The 15433-nt window shown below is 42.3% G+C and overlaps 1 protein-coding gene across 1 annotated transcript in view; it reads left to right on the plus strand.

Moving 5' to 3' along the window:
• zfhx3b (zinc finger homeobox 3b) overlaps positions 1-15433 on the plus strand; it is an 89759-nt gene that overhangs the window by 15229 nt on the left and 59097 nt on the right. The gene's annotated exons all lie outside the window — the stretch shown is intronic.

Genomic DNA, 15433 nt, shown 5'->3' on the forward strand with positions numbered 1-15433 from the left:
TCTGGGTAGAATGTTTATTTGAAACAGTGAGGCCTTAGATGCATTTTCTGTTGTGCCAACAGAGAATATCCATCTCTTCCTGAACTTAATGACACTGGTTGTCCATCCATGATTTGGCTAATTGCTGTGTGCTGGAGTCCAGGGTTAGAACTGGGAGCTGTAAATCTATCAGTGTTATGCAGACAACGTTTTCTCCAGATGTAGAAGAAAAGATTTCATCCTTTTGTAATTAAGCGGTGCAGCCCAGGGTGTCATGCGGTTTTTATTGGGGCCTCTGGAAAATATAATTTTGCACCTTGTTTTCTCATCATGCCTTTTATTCTTCAATACAAAAGATGGAAAAAAATGAAAAGATGAAAATGAAAAAAAGCAGCAGAGAATAGAATCTCTTGTTTAAATTATTATATGGAAATGACTAGGTGGTGATGTAAGAGGTATGGGGAGTGTGGGGTGGAAGCTCAAAGGGGACAAAGGCATAGTCTTGGAACCGAGGCAATTACATAGTCCTTCAGTTGAAGAATATCAGGAAAAAAAGTCCTTTTTTAACACCAGGAATGTTCCCAAATGTTATCTTTCCCACGGGTGTCGTCTTCTACACCTGTGTTCTACTTTAAACTTACTGCGGGAATAAGAGAGAAGGGGAGCGAGTTGGGGAAAGTGATAGTGACTGAAAGAGAGGGAGACAGCTTTAAGAGTTGGGGACAAGAATGCTCTTCAGCTTCTCAAGGGCGCCGATACTTTATGGCCTTCACATTCCTTCATGACAAACTGATGCCCAGAATAGACAGAGTGGTGTTGGAAGAAAAAAAAACTTTAACTATCATGCCTTTAAGCTCCACCCTCCACATATCATCTCTGTTCCTTGCTCACCTTCACTTCACCCTGCTTCGTTTATGTGGCAAACCTCAGGGTCACACTGTCTGAAGTTTTTCTTTACTAGCCAAAGCTGGTGAAAGCAAAGGACTGAAGTGCAGGTTTTTGTTCAGTATAAGCAGTTTCACACATTTGTGTTTTATAAAGTCCTCTTCAATCTCATGCTGATTTACAGAGGCCTCTTTCCTCTGAGATCTCTTCAGAGAAACAGACAGCAGAGGAAGTCTCCATAGCCACTGAACTCCGAGGCTCACTCCTAGATTATATACTATCCCTCACTGCCTTCCCAGCCCGCCCCACAAACTCTTTTTTATAATGTCAACACATTCAATCAACACTGAAATTAAGGACTGCTGAATAATTCAAACTTGAATCCTCCCTTCAGATGGCCTATCTCTGTCACCAGATAGGAATTTCCTTAATTTATGCTTGTTAGGTTGGAGTAGTCATGTTGAAATAATTTGAACCATAAGGACTGTCTGTGCAGCTACTGTTTAAATGAGAACTCTGGGAGCCGTTAAAGTTTGAACATGAAATTGTGAGATCTGGAATGCAAATTATTATTCAAATGATCAATGTATTAATTTGCATGCTGAAAGGCGCAAGGCTGGTGGGGAGAGAGAGACAGAGAGAGAGAGAGAGAGAGAGAGAGCATCTTAATAAGTTCAGTAATGCAAAGTATTTATGTGTTGATGTTGCAGGAGTAAGGGTGTATTAATTTTGCAGTTGTCAGTCCCAGTGTGACCTAAATCTCCCTCTCTCTCTCTCTCTCTCTCTCTCTCTCGTTCTCTCTCTCTCTCTCTCTCATTCTCTCGCTCACATACACATATCTGTCACATGCATGACACACTATCATCATTTCACACACATGCATTCCCTCTCTTTTCTAATATATTTACTCCTTACTGTACTTATCAAGAGTAGTCTTTCCACACAATTTAGATATTTTCACCTTCATGTTTCTAGTTATTTTTGAACTTTTGGCGAGTTATGGGATATTAAATCAACTTAAAACATACAGTTAAGCCTTAAGCAGTCGAAACTGTTGAGGTGATGAGCCATATAAAGGAAAACCTTTCAGAACATGAAACTACTCTAAAAAATCAGAGATCCCAGAACCTGGTCTGTGTACTCTGGTTTTCTACCATCTTCTCTTACACATCAAATAAAGCTTATCATTCAGTGTTCCTCCATTTACATCTTTTTCTCCTTTTTTTCGAAAGCTCAGTTCCTAGTCTGCACTGTCATCACTGACTGGTTGGGTAAAAATGATGGAACAATTTAGTGATAGGTCTTTTGGTATTTAGGATTATATTTGATCATAGGGGATTATTGATTCTTTGAGTGGTCTATTTAAATCAGGAGGTAGTTTGTGACTGAGCAGCCTAAGATGAGGTCTGATTGAAATGTTTAGATATCATAAATGGGGGAGAGTGTACTGTATGTGTTGTCAATTTCATTCTAATAATTTATTAGTTAAGTATTGAGTGGCTTATTGTAGAATACTAACCACGAGTTGTGCATGTAGTTAAGAGAAATCAGTTCTCACATCTGGAAGGGAGTTTAGGGCTTTTTAAATGAGAGATCCAGCATTGGAGTATTCCCAGTATTCAACTTAACTTTTAAATCATTAAACATGATGAAGCCATCTCCACAAAGTCAGGGGTTTATATACAAAAATCAAACACCATCTGCCATCTCTGATCAGAAGCAACAGCCATCAGGCCAGGGTTACCAAGGCAGAACAGGAAAAGCCATTAACTGCCAATCACTGCATCGATCGACAAGCCAGTCCACCACTACCAGCCCCTCTCTACCCCCCCCCCCCCCCCCCCCCATCCCCTGCCCACGGACACACACATGCAATTTATCAGCTCTTACTGTACACTGCAAACACACACATACTCACACACATACAGACTTGCATAAAACTCAACCACATTTGGTAGAATTTGTCTCTTTCCCGTTTTAACCGCATTATCTTTTAAATTATCTAAAGTATAGACTGCAGGATCAACATTCTGTCCAGTTTAGATAAAGGTTGTCTGACTTTTTTATATTGGCTCAGCAACCCCAATGTGTTACGTGAAGGACAGTCAAGATGCTGTTCAAAAGATATTTCCTTCTGAGCATAGGTTTGTAATCTCCTCATTACCAAAATGCATCTCAGTAAAGTCCATCAGCGTGTCAAAATGAGAGTAGTCACATTGTGCCACATTTTTGGAGTCAACCCTCAGATAAAAAGGGAACTAATAGAGTCAGCGAAGGGCAAAAAGAAAAAAAGAAGATTGATTTCTTTTTTTCGCCTCCATTTTCAGTGGTGTCGCTAGAACTGAGTGTCATTAGAAGAATATTTACCTACTTCCCAATTTAATAGAGATGTTGTATATCAGAATGATCTGGATCAGAGGTCAGGGCTGGGGGGAGCAATTAAAGCGTATGGATCCAGAAGCTCTGGGTCTGTCCTATTGTGTGTGTTGTAGGCAGAAACAGATAGGTGAGCTTAAAGGGAGGCAGAGGGAATATGTATTGAACATGGAAGTATTAATTTATTGAGCTTTGTTACAGATGAACTAGTGATGCATTAGTCAGGGGCACGGATGCATGCTTGTGAGCACAAACCACATAAAGCGAACAGTTACATTGACGTGCATGCCTTTTCTCTTAATTATGTGCATATAGTGCACTCACATTATACTTGTATAACTATTATGCATCATTTCATAGGTTTAACCGAGAATGTATGCTACTTGTCTGTAATGACGCCATATTTTTGTAGTTTTCTCTTTTATTCATACTAAATGGGCTGTCGCTCTTATTACTCGGTCTGGATAGGTCAGCCTTTTCTGGGGCCACACAATAGCCAGAGACAGAGCAGATATGATGGATGTGGCCTGGGGCCTATACTCTCGCTCTGTGTCTGCGGTGGCCTCATACACACATCAGCCACAGGGAGAGGGAGGGAACACAGTAGGGAGGGAGGGAAGGAGGGCAGAGATACAAACCAGACCAGCCATTTTCCTCGTTCCGCTCATAAATATTTGTGTGGCTGATTTATAAACAGTGGAGCAAGAGAGGAGATCAAAGTGAACTGTAACGCTTATATAAAACTGGGGCTTTTTCATGACACTGCCCGACACACCATGCTCATACCTATTAAAGACAAAGCTATATATCATGAGACATATTGGCAAGAGTACTGAATGGCCACTCAAACTCTGAAAGCTTGGTCTTCACCCAGTTGTGAGTCTAGTTCTTATAGCGCTACCCTCCAAGGTTCTCAGACACTAGTTAAAGGCCATCAGTATGTGTTATAGATAAAACTCAACCTGCTCTCAGCCTGTGTAAACTCCCCCGAGGTCAGTGGCTTCTTAGATGGATTTTGAATGGCTGTAGTAATGCCAGGCAGTCATATTAAAACATAGCAGCGCATTGAAGAGTCACTGTGTCCTCATGGCGGTAGAGTAGTGTTCGTCACAGTAGACAGCTGCACATGCTGATTCTGGCAACCAGCTGGTCAGACGCAACACAAAGGCCAAGTCTCCTGTACAGCAGTGAGGAGGGATTAGGGTGGGGTGAGGCAGTGTGTATACTGTGTATGTGTGTGTTTGTTGGAGTAGAGTACTGGCTTTGCATAACTTCATGTGTCCAAATACTGGCAGGCATACACACACACATCCACCGTTATAGCACTTCAGGCCCACTAAGAGCAGAGACATTCTCCACCTACAAGCAGTGTTTACCAAGTGCCCCCCCAAAACATACATACACATATATATCTCCTTTCCTATCCCAGCCCCCAGCCCCCACCACTACCCTTCATTCCCTGCAAATGTGGGGGAGCAAGAGGTGCTCTCTTCTGCCTCTGGCCCTCTGCCTGATTAATAACAGTTATAGCTGGCAGATGCAGAGGAGCGCCATGAAGATGGCTGTTCACTGACCTCTGTGGGAGGAAGAATAGCATGGGTAATGGGAGAGAAAAGAAGGCCTTTTTTCAATGGTGATTCCCCCCTTTGTCCACCAGCAGGACAGGGTGTGCTCAGTGTGGTGAGGCCTGGGACAGTTGCTGCTTAAAAAGCCTGTCTCTCTGTCAGTCTGCGTGAATGCCAAGAGACATCTGGTTCTCTAGCTGTGGGAACACGGTGGCATTATTTTTCTAGGCACTTCACCTAGCACTTACGTAACATAGCAGTTCAGGTATGCATTTGCTCTTAAAGGAGGTGTTTTTGCGATGTGCTTTTTTTGTACAACTATGTGGTTATTTTAATTGTATTGTATTGTATGTATTGTAATGATATGATTTGACAAAGCCTAACTGTGTTCACAGGATGTATTGTAGTCATTGAAAAACTAGACTATCCATATATATTCCTATAGCCCTCTCCAGTAAAATAAAGGTATGCTGCTATAATGAATAGGAGTCAGGTAGTGTGTCCCTTGTCCTGTATGCAGCTGTATTTTCCCCTAAAATATGTTGTATATATTGCATACGTTGTGTGAGTGTGATCAGGTAGGCAGACATTGTAGGAGGAGTCAAGAGAGAGTAGACCAGATTATTTTACCCCTGTTGTGTCTGAGTTTGTGTGCAGGGAGTTCAAAGTCTTGCTGAACATCAGAGGGCTGATGCTGAGTGAGGCTGACTAGCTGCAGCCTGTGGTCTGGGAAGGGTTACTGAATTATTACTGATGGTTTCAGGGTAACTGTCCGACCACAGGACTGGGGAATATTAATCATTTATTTGATTGTCTGCATGTGCTGATTAATCAATTTGAGTAGGATCTGCAGGATTAACTACCCTATTATTACCCTGTAAGAACAGATAAGAGATAAGACTTTAAAATATCATATTCCATTTATCATTTATTTTTAGGTCCCTGCTGATGAAGGTGAAATAAAAACTGAGGTGAGATTAGGCAGAACAGCAACATGGGGGAAGTGTTGGCACAGGTGGATAAGAGAAAGAGGAACGAGGAGAGAAAAAGTTTCTTAACAGCAGATTTTACTGTTTCAGAAGATAGGTGAAACATATAGCTTTGTATTTCTTCAAACATGGCACAGAAAATCAAGTTGTGCAGCTGGGAGTGAGAGAGCAGAGAAAAAAGGGGGGGCGGGGAGACAAGAGGAACAGGAAGTTGATGGGAAAGTGATAGCTGTCTCCACCTGGAGTATAGCCTGAGCTGTGTGTTAAGAGGGAAGACAAAGCAAGGGAAAGGAGGGAGCTGCTGCTGTTGACTCCTACCTTGGTCTCTGGTTTAGGTAAGTTTGGCTCTCATACTGAGTATAGCTAGCTGAACTGGTCCAACAATAGCACTATTCTTGTTTACCCCACTCACTATCTATTCAGTCTATAAATTCTCAATCTGCCAACTGTTTAATGTGTTATGTCATGTGGTAATGCCTTTGATTCCAACATGCCTCCGTTTGTAAATACAAGAGGCACTCAAAAGGCTGTGGTTTCTTTACAAGCATGGCGCCCCCGGCGCTTTGGTCGGGAATGCACTGAGAGGGAGAAGGATTGAAAGAGTAAGGCAGGGAGTGAGAGGTGGTTAGAAACTGTATACACTTCCCGTTGCTCTTCTGCCAACCCCTCTCCCCTTTGCCTCTGGTTGCGCAGGCAGGCAGTGAGTGAGAAATGTGAGAGGGAGGAGTATATTCTCTCTCCTGGCTGAACACAGCACTGTAATTATGCACTTTTCAGCAGGTTTTACCTTTAACACTTTCCTCCCGGGGTTGAGATTAGTGCTCACCATGCTTGATTTACTGCACAATTACTGAACAAGAGCTCTATCTAATCAATAAACAGGAAGGGGAAAAGTGGTAGGCTTTGAAGTATAGTTTGAGATTTTTTGCACGATTGAGCAGTGTATATGGTGTAGCCAGTAAGGGCAGCTTGGTTGTGATGCCAGCCTGTGAAATATCTATTATATCAGGCACGCCTCTTTGCTTTACCAGCTCTCTAAGCCTCTTTACAGTGCTCAACTGCTGGAGTGGAAAATGACATCTTTTTTTTCTGACCAGTGCTTAACACAGAGGTCAGCAACAAATTGTCTAATAAGGACATTCCTTCAAAACATTAGATTAAAATCACAAGTTGTCCTATAAAATTGGGGCTTAATGTGATCTTATAACTTATGGGCACAAGTTACATGAGAAGGGATACAAAGCACTCTTGTGTAGTAGCTAGCTATGCCCTGTATTGGATGTCCCCAGATGAGGCAGCCAACACAATGACCTCCATGATGACACTTGCTAATGGCATGAGCAGTTATTTTAGGAAGCTCCAGTGACCGGCCATCACAAGTCTTTCTGGGGCTTTGTAAAGCTTTTGCCAGCATGACCAAAGCAATGGGCCTCTTCCAATTAGTCTGGTCTGTGTCTGATTTTAGTGATGACAACTATATCTCAGCTGCAATTATGTTGCACTGGGAATGATGAGGGTTTAGGTTATTGATCCTCAATTGATCAGCCTGATCAATGAGCACTTTTGTTTCTTTTTTTATGAAAAGTGTTATGTTTTTTTTTCCTCTGGCTAATGAGCAGACCCAAAAGAATGCCCCTGTAAAGAAATCTGTGTCACTAGGGCCCATATGTATTAGTGATAGAAATGGTTATGCTCATGGGAAAAGGGGGGGCACTGCTGAGTGCACCATTTTTCAAAACAAGTGCGCTACCTCCCTGTGGGCATAGGTCGAAAGGCTACCGTGGGTCGTATGAAGACAAAATTGGGCCCTGATTGGGGGGGCAGACATCTGTGTCTTTTCTGCATTTTAATTATAGATTTGTAACTCAAAAAGGCAAACGCTTAATGTTTCTCTTTCTGAAGAATGAACAAGAAGGTTCAGAGGATGTGTGTAATGAAGGTTATTGAACAAAGATACTAACACAACATAATGCAAACTGTGAAAGCAATGGTATTTTTCATGCCACTTAAAAACATTTAGCTTTTTATCTCTAGTTTATAGTCATGTGGACTGCACCAACAGTGCAATGTCAGGTTTTCACCCTTTAAAGTTGCAGCTCTTTAGTTGCTGAGTACAGAAGAGTTGACAGTTGAAGCTGGTGGGTGTTTGGTGTATGAATTGCTTCAAGAACCCTCAATAGCAGTTTCACTACAACAAGGTACTTCATGTTCCATGCAAATAAGCCCACATATAGACCCACTCTATATTTTCACCTCCACTCAACCCCACTCATTAATTTTCATTTTAAGAAGAGGACCTCTCAAAAGCCATGTCGCTCCTTTTGTCATTGCAATGCTGCTAATAAAGATATCTGTGTAAGACTGGGTTAAATATTGACACTGGCTAAGCACATCATCACTGTTCTTAATTAGCTGCTGTCTCTAGCGAGCTCATGCGAGGGAAGAGCATGAACAACTAAACATTTCCCATCACAAGATCTCAAACACCCTCTCCCCAAAACACATTTCTATGAATTTTACATAAAAAAGGATACAAGATAAGTCATAAAACATACAGTGTTACAGCTATCACAGCCTTATTGCATAGCCTGAAGCAGCAACCAATTATGTGGTAATGAAATATTTACACTACCAAACTGAGAATGCCAGGGGTGAAAGCTAGATAATACAAGCCTGAGGAGACTGTATTCTGTGTCTCCTCTCTGCCGTTACGTCAGCAAAAAGGTGGAACGGGAGATCAGCTACTGACAATAGGCTTAGAAGAAAGAGCGTGGGCAGACCTGCAGATCAGCGAGCATAGCTTCTGGTCATCCATACCGCTAACAGCACATTTAAGGGCTTTTTTTTCTAGGTCACAGCAACCAACAAAGTGGGAAGAGGACACATAACCGTAACATTGACTCCACGTCAGACATATTAAGTTTTACCTCCAGTGTATGCCAGTCCTTTTGACTTCTGATGGCTACTTCCTCACAATGATATAGCAATGAATCTGCATTCACGGCAGAGTGTGATGTTTGTTCTCGAGGACTAATTGTGTTTGGGTAATGTTCCTGCTCTGAATTTAATTCTCACTGACTGCATTAATCATTACAAGTGGTCTTTGCCTGTATCTTAATCCAACACCCTCCCATCCCCTGAGTCACCATCTCCCTAACTTTTATAGAGCTTGCTCCCCAGTGGCCTCTCCAAACTATTTTTCATCCTTCGTCTCTGCCTAACAAGCTTTTTACTTCAAACATTCAGAGCTGCTCCACAAGGCCATGCTGCCATTGTCTAGCTGGCAAGTGACAAATGGGAGTCAGTGAGGTGTTGGAGACTCTTGTCAACTGTGTGGGTGCAGGGCTGCCTCTGCCTTTACCCTACTAACACAGCAGTGACCTACAGTACAGCAAAGTTCAGATCAAGGTAGTCAGTCATCTTGTTCTTATCTAGCATGCATACACACTTCTATTAACGCACCTTATATACAGTAGGTCTGTTCAGACATACAACAAGGTGCCTTTCATACATTCCTGAGATTTTCTTGTAAATCACATGGAAGTCATAGATGTGCAAGATGGCTCTGTTTGATTCATTGCTGTACATGTTCACAAGCTAGCATTTGATCAGGTGTTGTTTCGCTTCCCATTATAAAAATTATCTGTAGCAGGAAGCATATTTGAAAAAGCTGTCTACTTAAACATGCAATCCATAGTGCAACGCATAGGAGTACAAAACTTGTTTCACATTACAGTAGATAGCTTGTACTAGTAGTACTTCATATTTCAATCTATTTTGTTGGCCCAATTTCATTGCCAGAGGACAGGGAGTGTTTTTTAGTGTAATATTAGTAGCCTCTGGATGCAGTCATCTTTGTCTGCTTGTGATGACTACACATATACTGGGGTGTAGTATTGAGAAGTTCAGTTGTTTCTGTAGCCTTTATGTTTTAGTCCCGTCCAGCCAAACGTTGTTACAGCACAAAAACCTGTTCCTTTCCTACTGGATGACATCAGATATTATTTGTAATAACTGATGCAATGCACAAGTATTCAAAGTCAAAATATGATCGCCTTAGCCTGTTCTGTGCCTCCTGTTTTACTGAAAAGAAAATCAAAAAATCTTCTTCTTCAGCCCTGTACAAGTAATTGTTGTCACCACTGTCCAAAATGGAGGGTTGTGATGTTGACGCAGTACTGTGGGTAATGGAGAGAAGGGCCAGGGCAAGTCCTGATTTGCCCCACTCAGCTTCCAGATGGTACCTTGCCAGTACACATGTCATCAAGTGGCTGTAACAGTTGTTTGGGTACCCCCATGGCTCCACCCTGCTCTCGCCTCCTGCAGGCAGACTTATTGTACTGCAATTTTGGCAAGCTCCTCCCAGCATGGCTTTCATAAAAGCACCAGGAGGTTAAGCTGTTAATTAGCTACTGAAAGAGGAGGGCAACAGCTTGCTGTTAATTTGCTTTACTCTTTTTTTCTTTTCTTATTTGGGGATTGACATCATTTCCTGCCTGTTTTGGAGTCAATGCTGTGTGTCACAAAAGCAGGGCCTAACTCATTACAAAGGGGGAAATGTGTTTATCTGGCTATGATTAGAAGTGCACATTATGTATGTATAGCCATGCTTATCCAAATGTTCTTAATGAGAGAGACCCTGGACGCCAGTGTGGGGCTCCTGTGGGCATAGGCCCAGGCTCGTTATCACCACACAGGGCATTGATCTCTCTACCGCCCGCTTGCTTATCCTCCTTCTCCTACCCTTTCAAAGACAGTGACTCGCACATGAATTATGTGGACACATTGATCAGCTGATTGAGAGCTATTGTTTAGAGCCCTGGGTCATTATTGAAGGAGGGATTACCCAACTCTTGTTTTGTGCATGCGTATGAGAGAGTGTATTACTCAGTTCCTTGTCACAGTACATACTCCCCTTGGCTCACCTTAGATTTGCAACTGCTACACAAATGTGCACACACTTAAATCCACACATACAGAGCACATACAACAGCCTACACAATCAACATGGACCAAATGACTGCCTGCATTGATTGCCTTCCCTCTGCAATTATGTTCCCATTGTTTACTTTCCAGCATCTTACTCATTCAAATGGAATTCAATAATTATTGCTTTATTTAATGTTAAAGTAAGTAAGAGTGGTGGGTGTGGAGCACCAGTAGCTGTATTGTCTTTAAGTGTCTCTATGACCCCTCCCAAGCTACTCTGTTTCATAGGCCTGTGTTAAGTCATCCTCTCCAAGGACACCTAAAGTGATCCATCTCTACCTCGCTGCCCCCCCCCCCCCCCTACGACGCAGAGGTCCGTTTTGTTTCTCTCTTCCCTCCCAGAGACAAATATGCAGTCTGTTTTTATTCACCGCTAGTGATGGATCATTTCTACAGCAAGGCAGTAGAGGAAGCAACTTAGCATACTTGGAGATAGAGGGACAGGATGCGGTGAAGAGGGGGCAGGAATTTAGGAGTAAAGGAGAAGAAAGGACAAGGGTGGGGATGAGGTACAGGAAGCAGTAGGTAGGCAGATTGAGCCTAGAATACGCAGTCCTCTCAGCCACAACCTAACTTTCAGGCATGTTGCAGCTTGCAGTGGCTAATTCAAAGCAGCCACCACACTTGGCACCCAGTGGGGCCTCTGTGGTTGGAGCTGTTGTTCGTGCTGCTAGCAGACCTGGTATCACAGGCCAAACTGCAGACACTCACTGACTCCAGTCACTCTGCTTTGCTTTGCTAAATAACCAGCTTACGTTCCAGGGGAATCCCAGAGTGCAGATTTATGAGAATCAAGTCCCCAACAAATCTCTGCACATGTACAAATACACTGCTGCTGGGAAGAAAGGGGTCATTCGATTGAAATGTTTTCATTCTCTGGACCCTAAACCCAAACTTAATCGTCATCATTAAAATAATCTGTCTCTAAATTTAACCGTATCCTGATTTATATACCTTACAATTTGGCGGCAATTGGGCAGCTACCTTTTCAGATGTTCTATTCTTTTGGATTTAATTAGGATACAATGTCAGTATAAACTATGGCCAGTTGTCACATAGTGAGAGGTAAAACTGTGTTTTTCAGCTCAAAACGCACATTATATTGTCCCCCTAAGATCGAAATACAGTTACCTCATTGGTTGTAATTGCTGCCATGACATCACTGTGTTTGAATAACAAAGGTGCTGCTTGACTTATTCTAACAAGTCTTAAGCCTGGAACTTGTTTGTACATTTTTTCTCAGCTGATAGAGAACACCTGACTTCTACCTCTGTGATTTTAGAGGATATAATCTTCTCTGAAAAACTGGTCTGCTCTATTGCAGTGCATTGCATGACTTCAGGTGTGAATTGTGGTTTTATAACCTGTGTAAGCTTCCCATTTCATATGTGTGCACACACATACACACACACAGCGAGACATCAGCTTTTAGTGCAGAGAATCAGGGAGACAACTACAAAGCAATATCCAGGCAGATACTCACTGGCTCTCTCACAGAGGGAATTTAGCAGCTCTCTTAGAATTGATAGCTATTTAGCTCACAGATAGTCATCTGTGTTAATGCATTAATTTTGTATTAACAGCACTGCCAAATTTAATGGTGGAAATTAGGGTATGATCATAATGGTATGTGGCTGTGTGTGTGATAGTGTATGTGCATGTGTGCATGTTTGTGTTTGTACATTTCTGACGTTCTTTTTGTCTATACTTTTGTATGTGTTTGTTGCATGTACATGCTGTTTTATACAGCTCCATTGGGAGCCATTCTTTGGAATTACTGACTCTCTGTCTCCCTTCCACCCTTCCAGTAATACCCACCTCCATCTTGTGTTAGTTAGACTCTCTCAGCAACCACACTGTTTTGTGTTAAAGGTGCACTTTTACTTTGCATTTAAGTGGATGGAAATGTAGATGTATGCTGTGCTCTGGGTGGGTGGTGAAACTGATACAGGCATGTATTGCCCACTCAGAGGGCAAGGTGCACTGTAGAGTTGTGTGAGAGAGGATGGGGTGGTGCCCACACCGCCCCTGTCCCTCTTTACCTGAAAAAGCACAGAGCACTGCTTCAGCCTCCACAGAAAGATACAAGGTGCTCTATTGGAAGAGAGGCTTGACAAACCACCATAGAATTTTTCAACTTTAAAAACCACTACAGTTTAAAACAAAGCTTTGAACAGGACCTCGGGGAAAAATCAAATTGAATATGTTTTAACACATTGTAATGTAATTTACAACATTGCTTAACATCTATAAAACAATGGATAGGTGTAGTATCATTAAGGGACATCTAACCAACTGCTAGCAAGGACACTGACAACTCACAAATGAAAGAAAATAAAATCAGTTGATGTCTAAATTACCAGTTTGTAACTTCCTTATATATTAAGCAAAGTAAGTATATTTTGGAAGGAATTTCTCCATCATTCATTTGTCTTTGTAATCATATCTGTAAGATCAGACCACACATACAGTACATTCATAGGCATACAAGCATGTCTCCCATGCCCAATTGTTGTCACACTTGGCTCAACTGAATCCCCTATATGGCTGCTGTAAATTCCCAGACAGTTCAGTGGTGTTGAATCCATGCCACTCACCCAGCTAGCCCCCCCTCCCCCCATTATGCTCCACAGCTCCCCCTCTGTTGGGGCCTCGATATGGGCGCTTGGAAACCCCAGAGCCAGGCAGACCAACTCCTTCCAGCCCAACATGACTTTTTCATTAAGCCGCCAAATTCCTGCACTCCAGTTGGAGGTGATTTATCAACTAGGGGCTTCACTGCAGGTTCATAGGAAACAGACATAGGCCCTGTCTCATACATTATTAAGACTGTACTGTGTCCATACTCTATTTGCGCTCTGATCCCAGTCTTACTGGGAAATCCACTGAGAGTCCATGTTTGAGAAAGTTTGTGCGTGTGATGATCAGAGCAGAGGTTTGTTGTTCTCATGGGCATAGTCTGCTTTCTCTGGCACTGTGTTGTCATTTTGGCGCAGTTCTAACTGGAATACTGAATGAGCAAGGGACTCCTCACCGATCACTCTTCCCTGGTTTGATCTCTTGCCTTGTTCACTGACTCTGAAATGCCCCCGACTGCCTTGGGTCATGGCCAGTGCAGAGATGGTGAAAGTAGTGGTTTACAGGTGTAACCATTTGACACTGTAGACAAATCTACAAGCAGTGGGGCAAGCCAGTTTTGGCCCTGTTGAGGCCATCTTCCTGGCCAGTCAGGTTTATAGTGAATTATGGCCAATTCTGGGGCAGGCGGTCTCAGGTTTACTCCTATATAAACCCTGGGCTTTTTATGGGAAACTATAAAACTCCCAGGATTTTTTTTCTACCTCTTGAGACTAGCTTTGAAGTTTCAGTCAGGTGCTGTCATTTTTTAAACTTGTCTTCTTGTAGATTTTTGGAGCCTTGAGTCATTTGCGGCAAGAACTCTCTTTTTTTAATTCAAGACATCTGCTATGACTAAAAGTAGTTAGCATGATGGATTTGGTGTTATCTATAACTGAATCTGTCTCTCAGGTTTCTCTACCTTACTTCTGATGCAATATTTGTGCACAGAGGAAAAGGAGGAGGGCTCCCACAATATCCAGCAACACCTATTCATGACATCATGGATGGCTTAAAATGAGGAGAAAAAGGAGGACACACAGAGACACAGAGCCTTTTACAATCACCTAATAACTCTATTACACTGAGCTGTGGGGCTCACAAAAAGGAGGTGGGAAAAAACTCCTATTCCTTTTCCTGGAAGTGGTGTCTTAATGCACATTTTAGGTGTAGAAGAGAGAAATATGAAACAGAATGAAATACAATAGCTCTGAAAACCCCATAGCAATATTACAATATTGCCAGAAAATTAAACATTAGGAGAAAGGGACAAGAGCATTTTAGGGAGGTATAATATTGTTATGATTGTTTTTCCCCAGCCTGTCAACACCTGATTTAGATGTAATGTGGTTACATGTCTAATGTTTCCAATGCCAGCCAGCCATCCAGTGCAAGACAAGACAGTTCAGTTTCTTCTTGATAACGCGTTGCTTTTCAACCTTTTAACTGGGTGATATATAAGGTAAATGATCACAGGGAGGTTTATACTCTTTTAATGCAGAATTGGTAAGACAATCCTGGTCCAGGGTCTCTCATTAAATTGAGCATTCATTCATGTTCAATTCCAATTATGTTTCATTGTCTTTTAGGCCTTAATAAGACAATTGTGAGCAACAAATTACAATATGCTGTTCACTTCTAAAGAAATGTGTCTCACAGAGGACATGAAGGCCAAAAAGTCACTTTTGGTGACCGACTGATTGCAGCCACAGAAATCCACAGCAAGACTCCAGAGTTTGATGTAGGAGCAGCACATGACAGGAATGACACAAGTGCCCATACTGAGTCTGGGGCTTTTATTGTAAACATGTAGAAACAATCAGTGTGATGCTTTAGGATAATGGTCAATAACGCTGTTGCTCACACCAGGCCTAGCCATATTGTCTTGGCCTTGCATCATTGATTGAGCCATGCAGGAGGTAATTAGACTGGGGCTCTGTGGTGTGACAAGAGGTTGTGGTGGTATGGTGTCACTACAGGGTATTAAGCATGTTGTGACATTGCAGAGAGTGGGCTTAAGGCTGGACTAGGTCT

The sequence above is a fragment of the Scomber japonicus genome, chromosome 1, assembly GCF_027409825.1.
Source record: "Scomber japonicus isolate fScoJap1 chromosome 1, fScoJap1.pri, whole genome shotgun sequence".
In the NCBI taxonomy this organism is placed as follows: domain Eukaryota; kingdom Metazoa; phylum Chordata; class Actinopteri; order Scombriformes; family Scombridae; genus Scomber; species Scomber japonicus.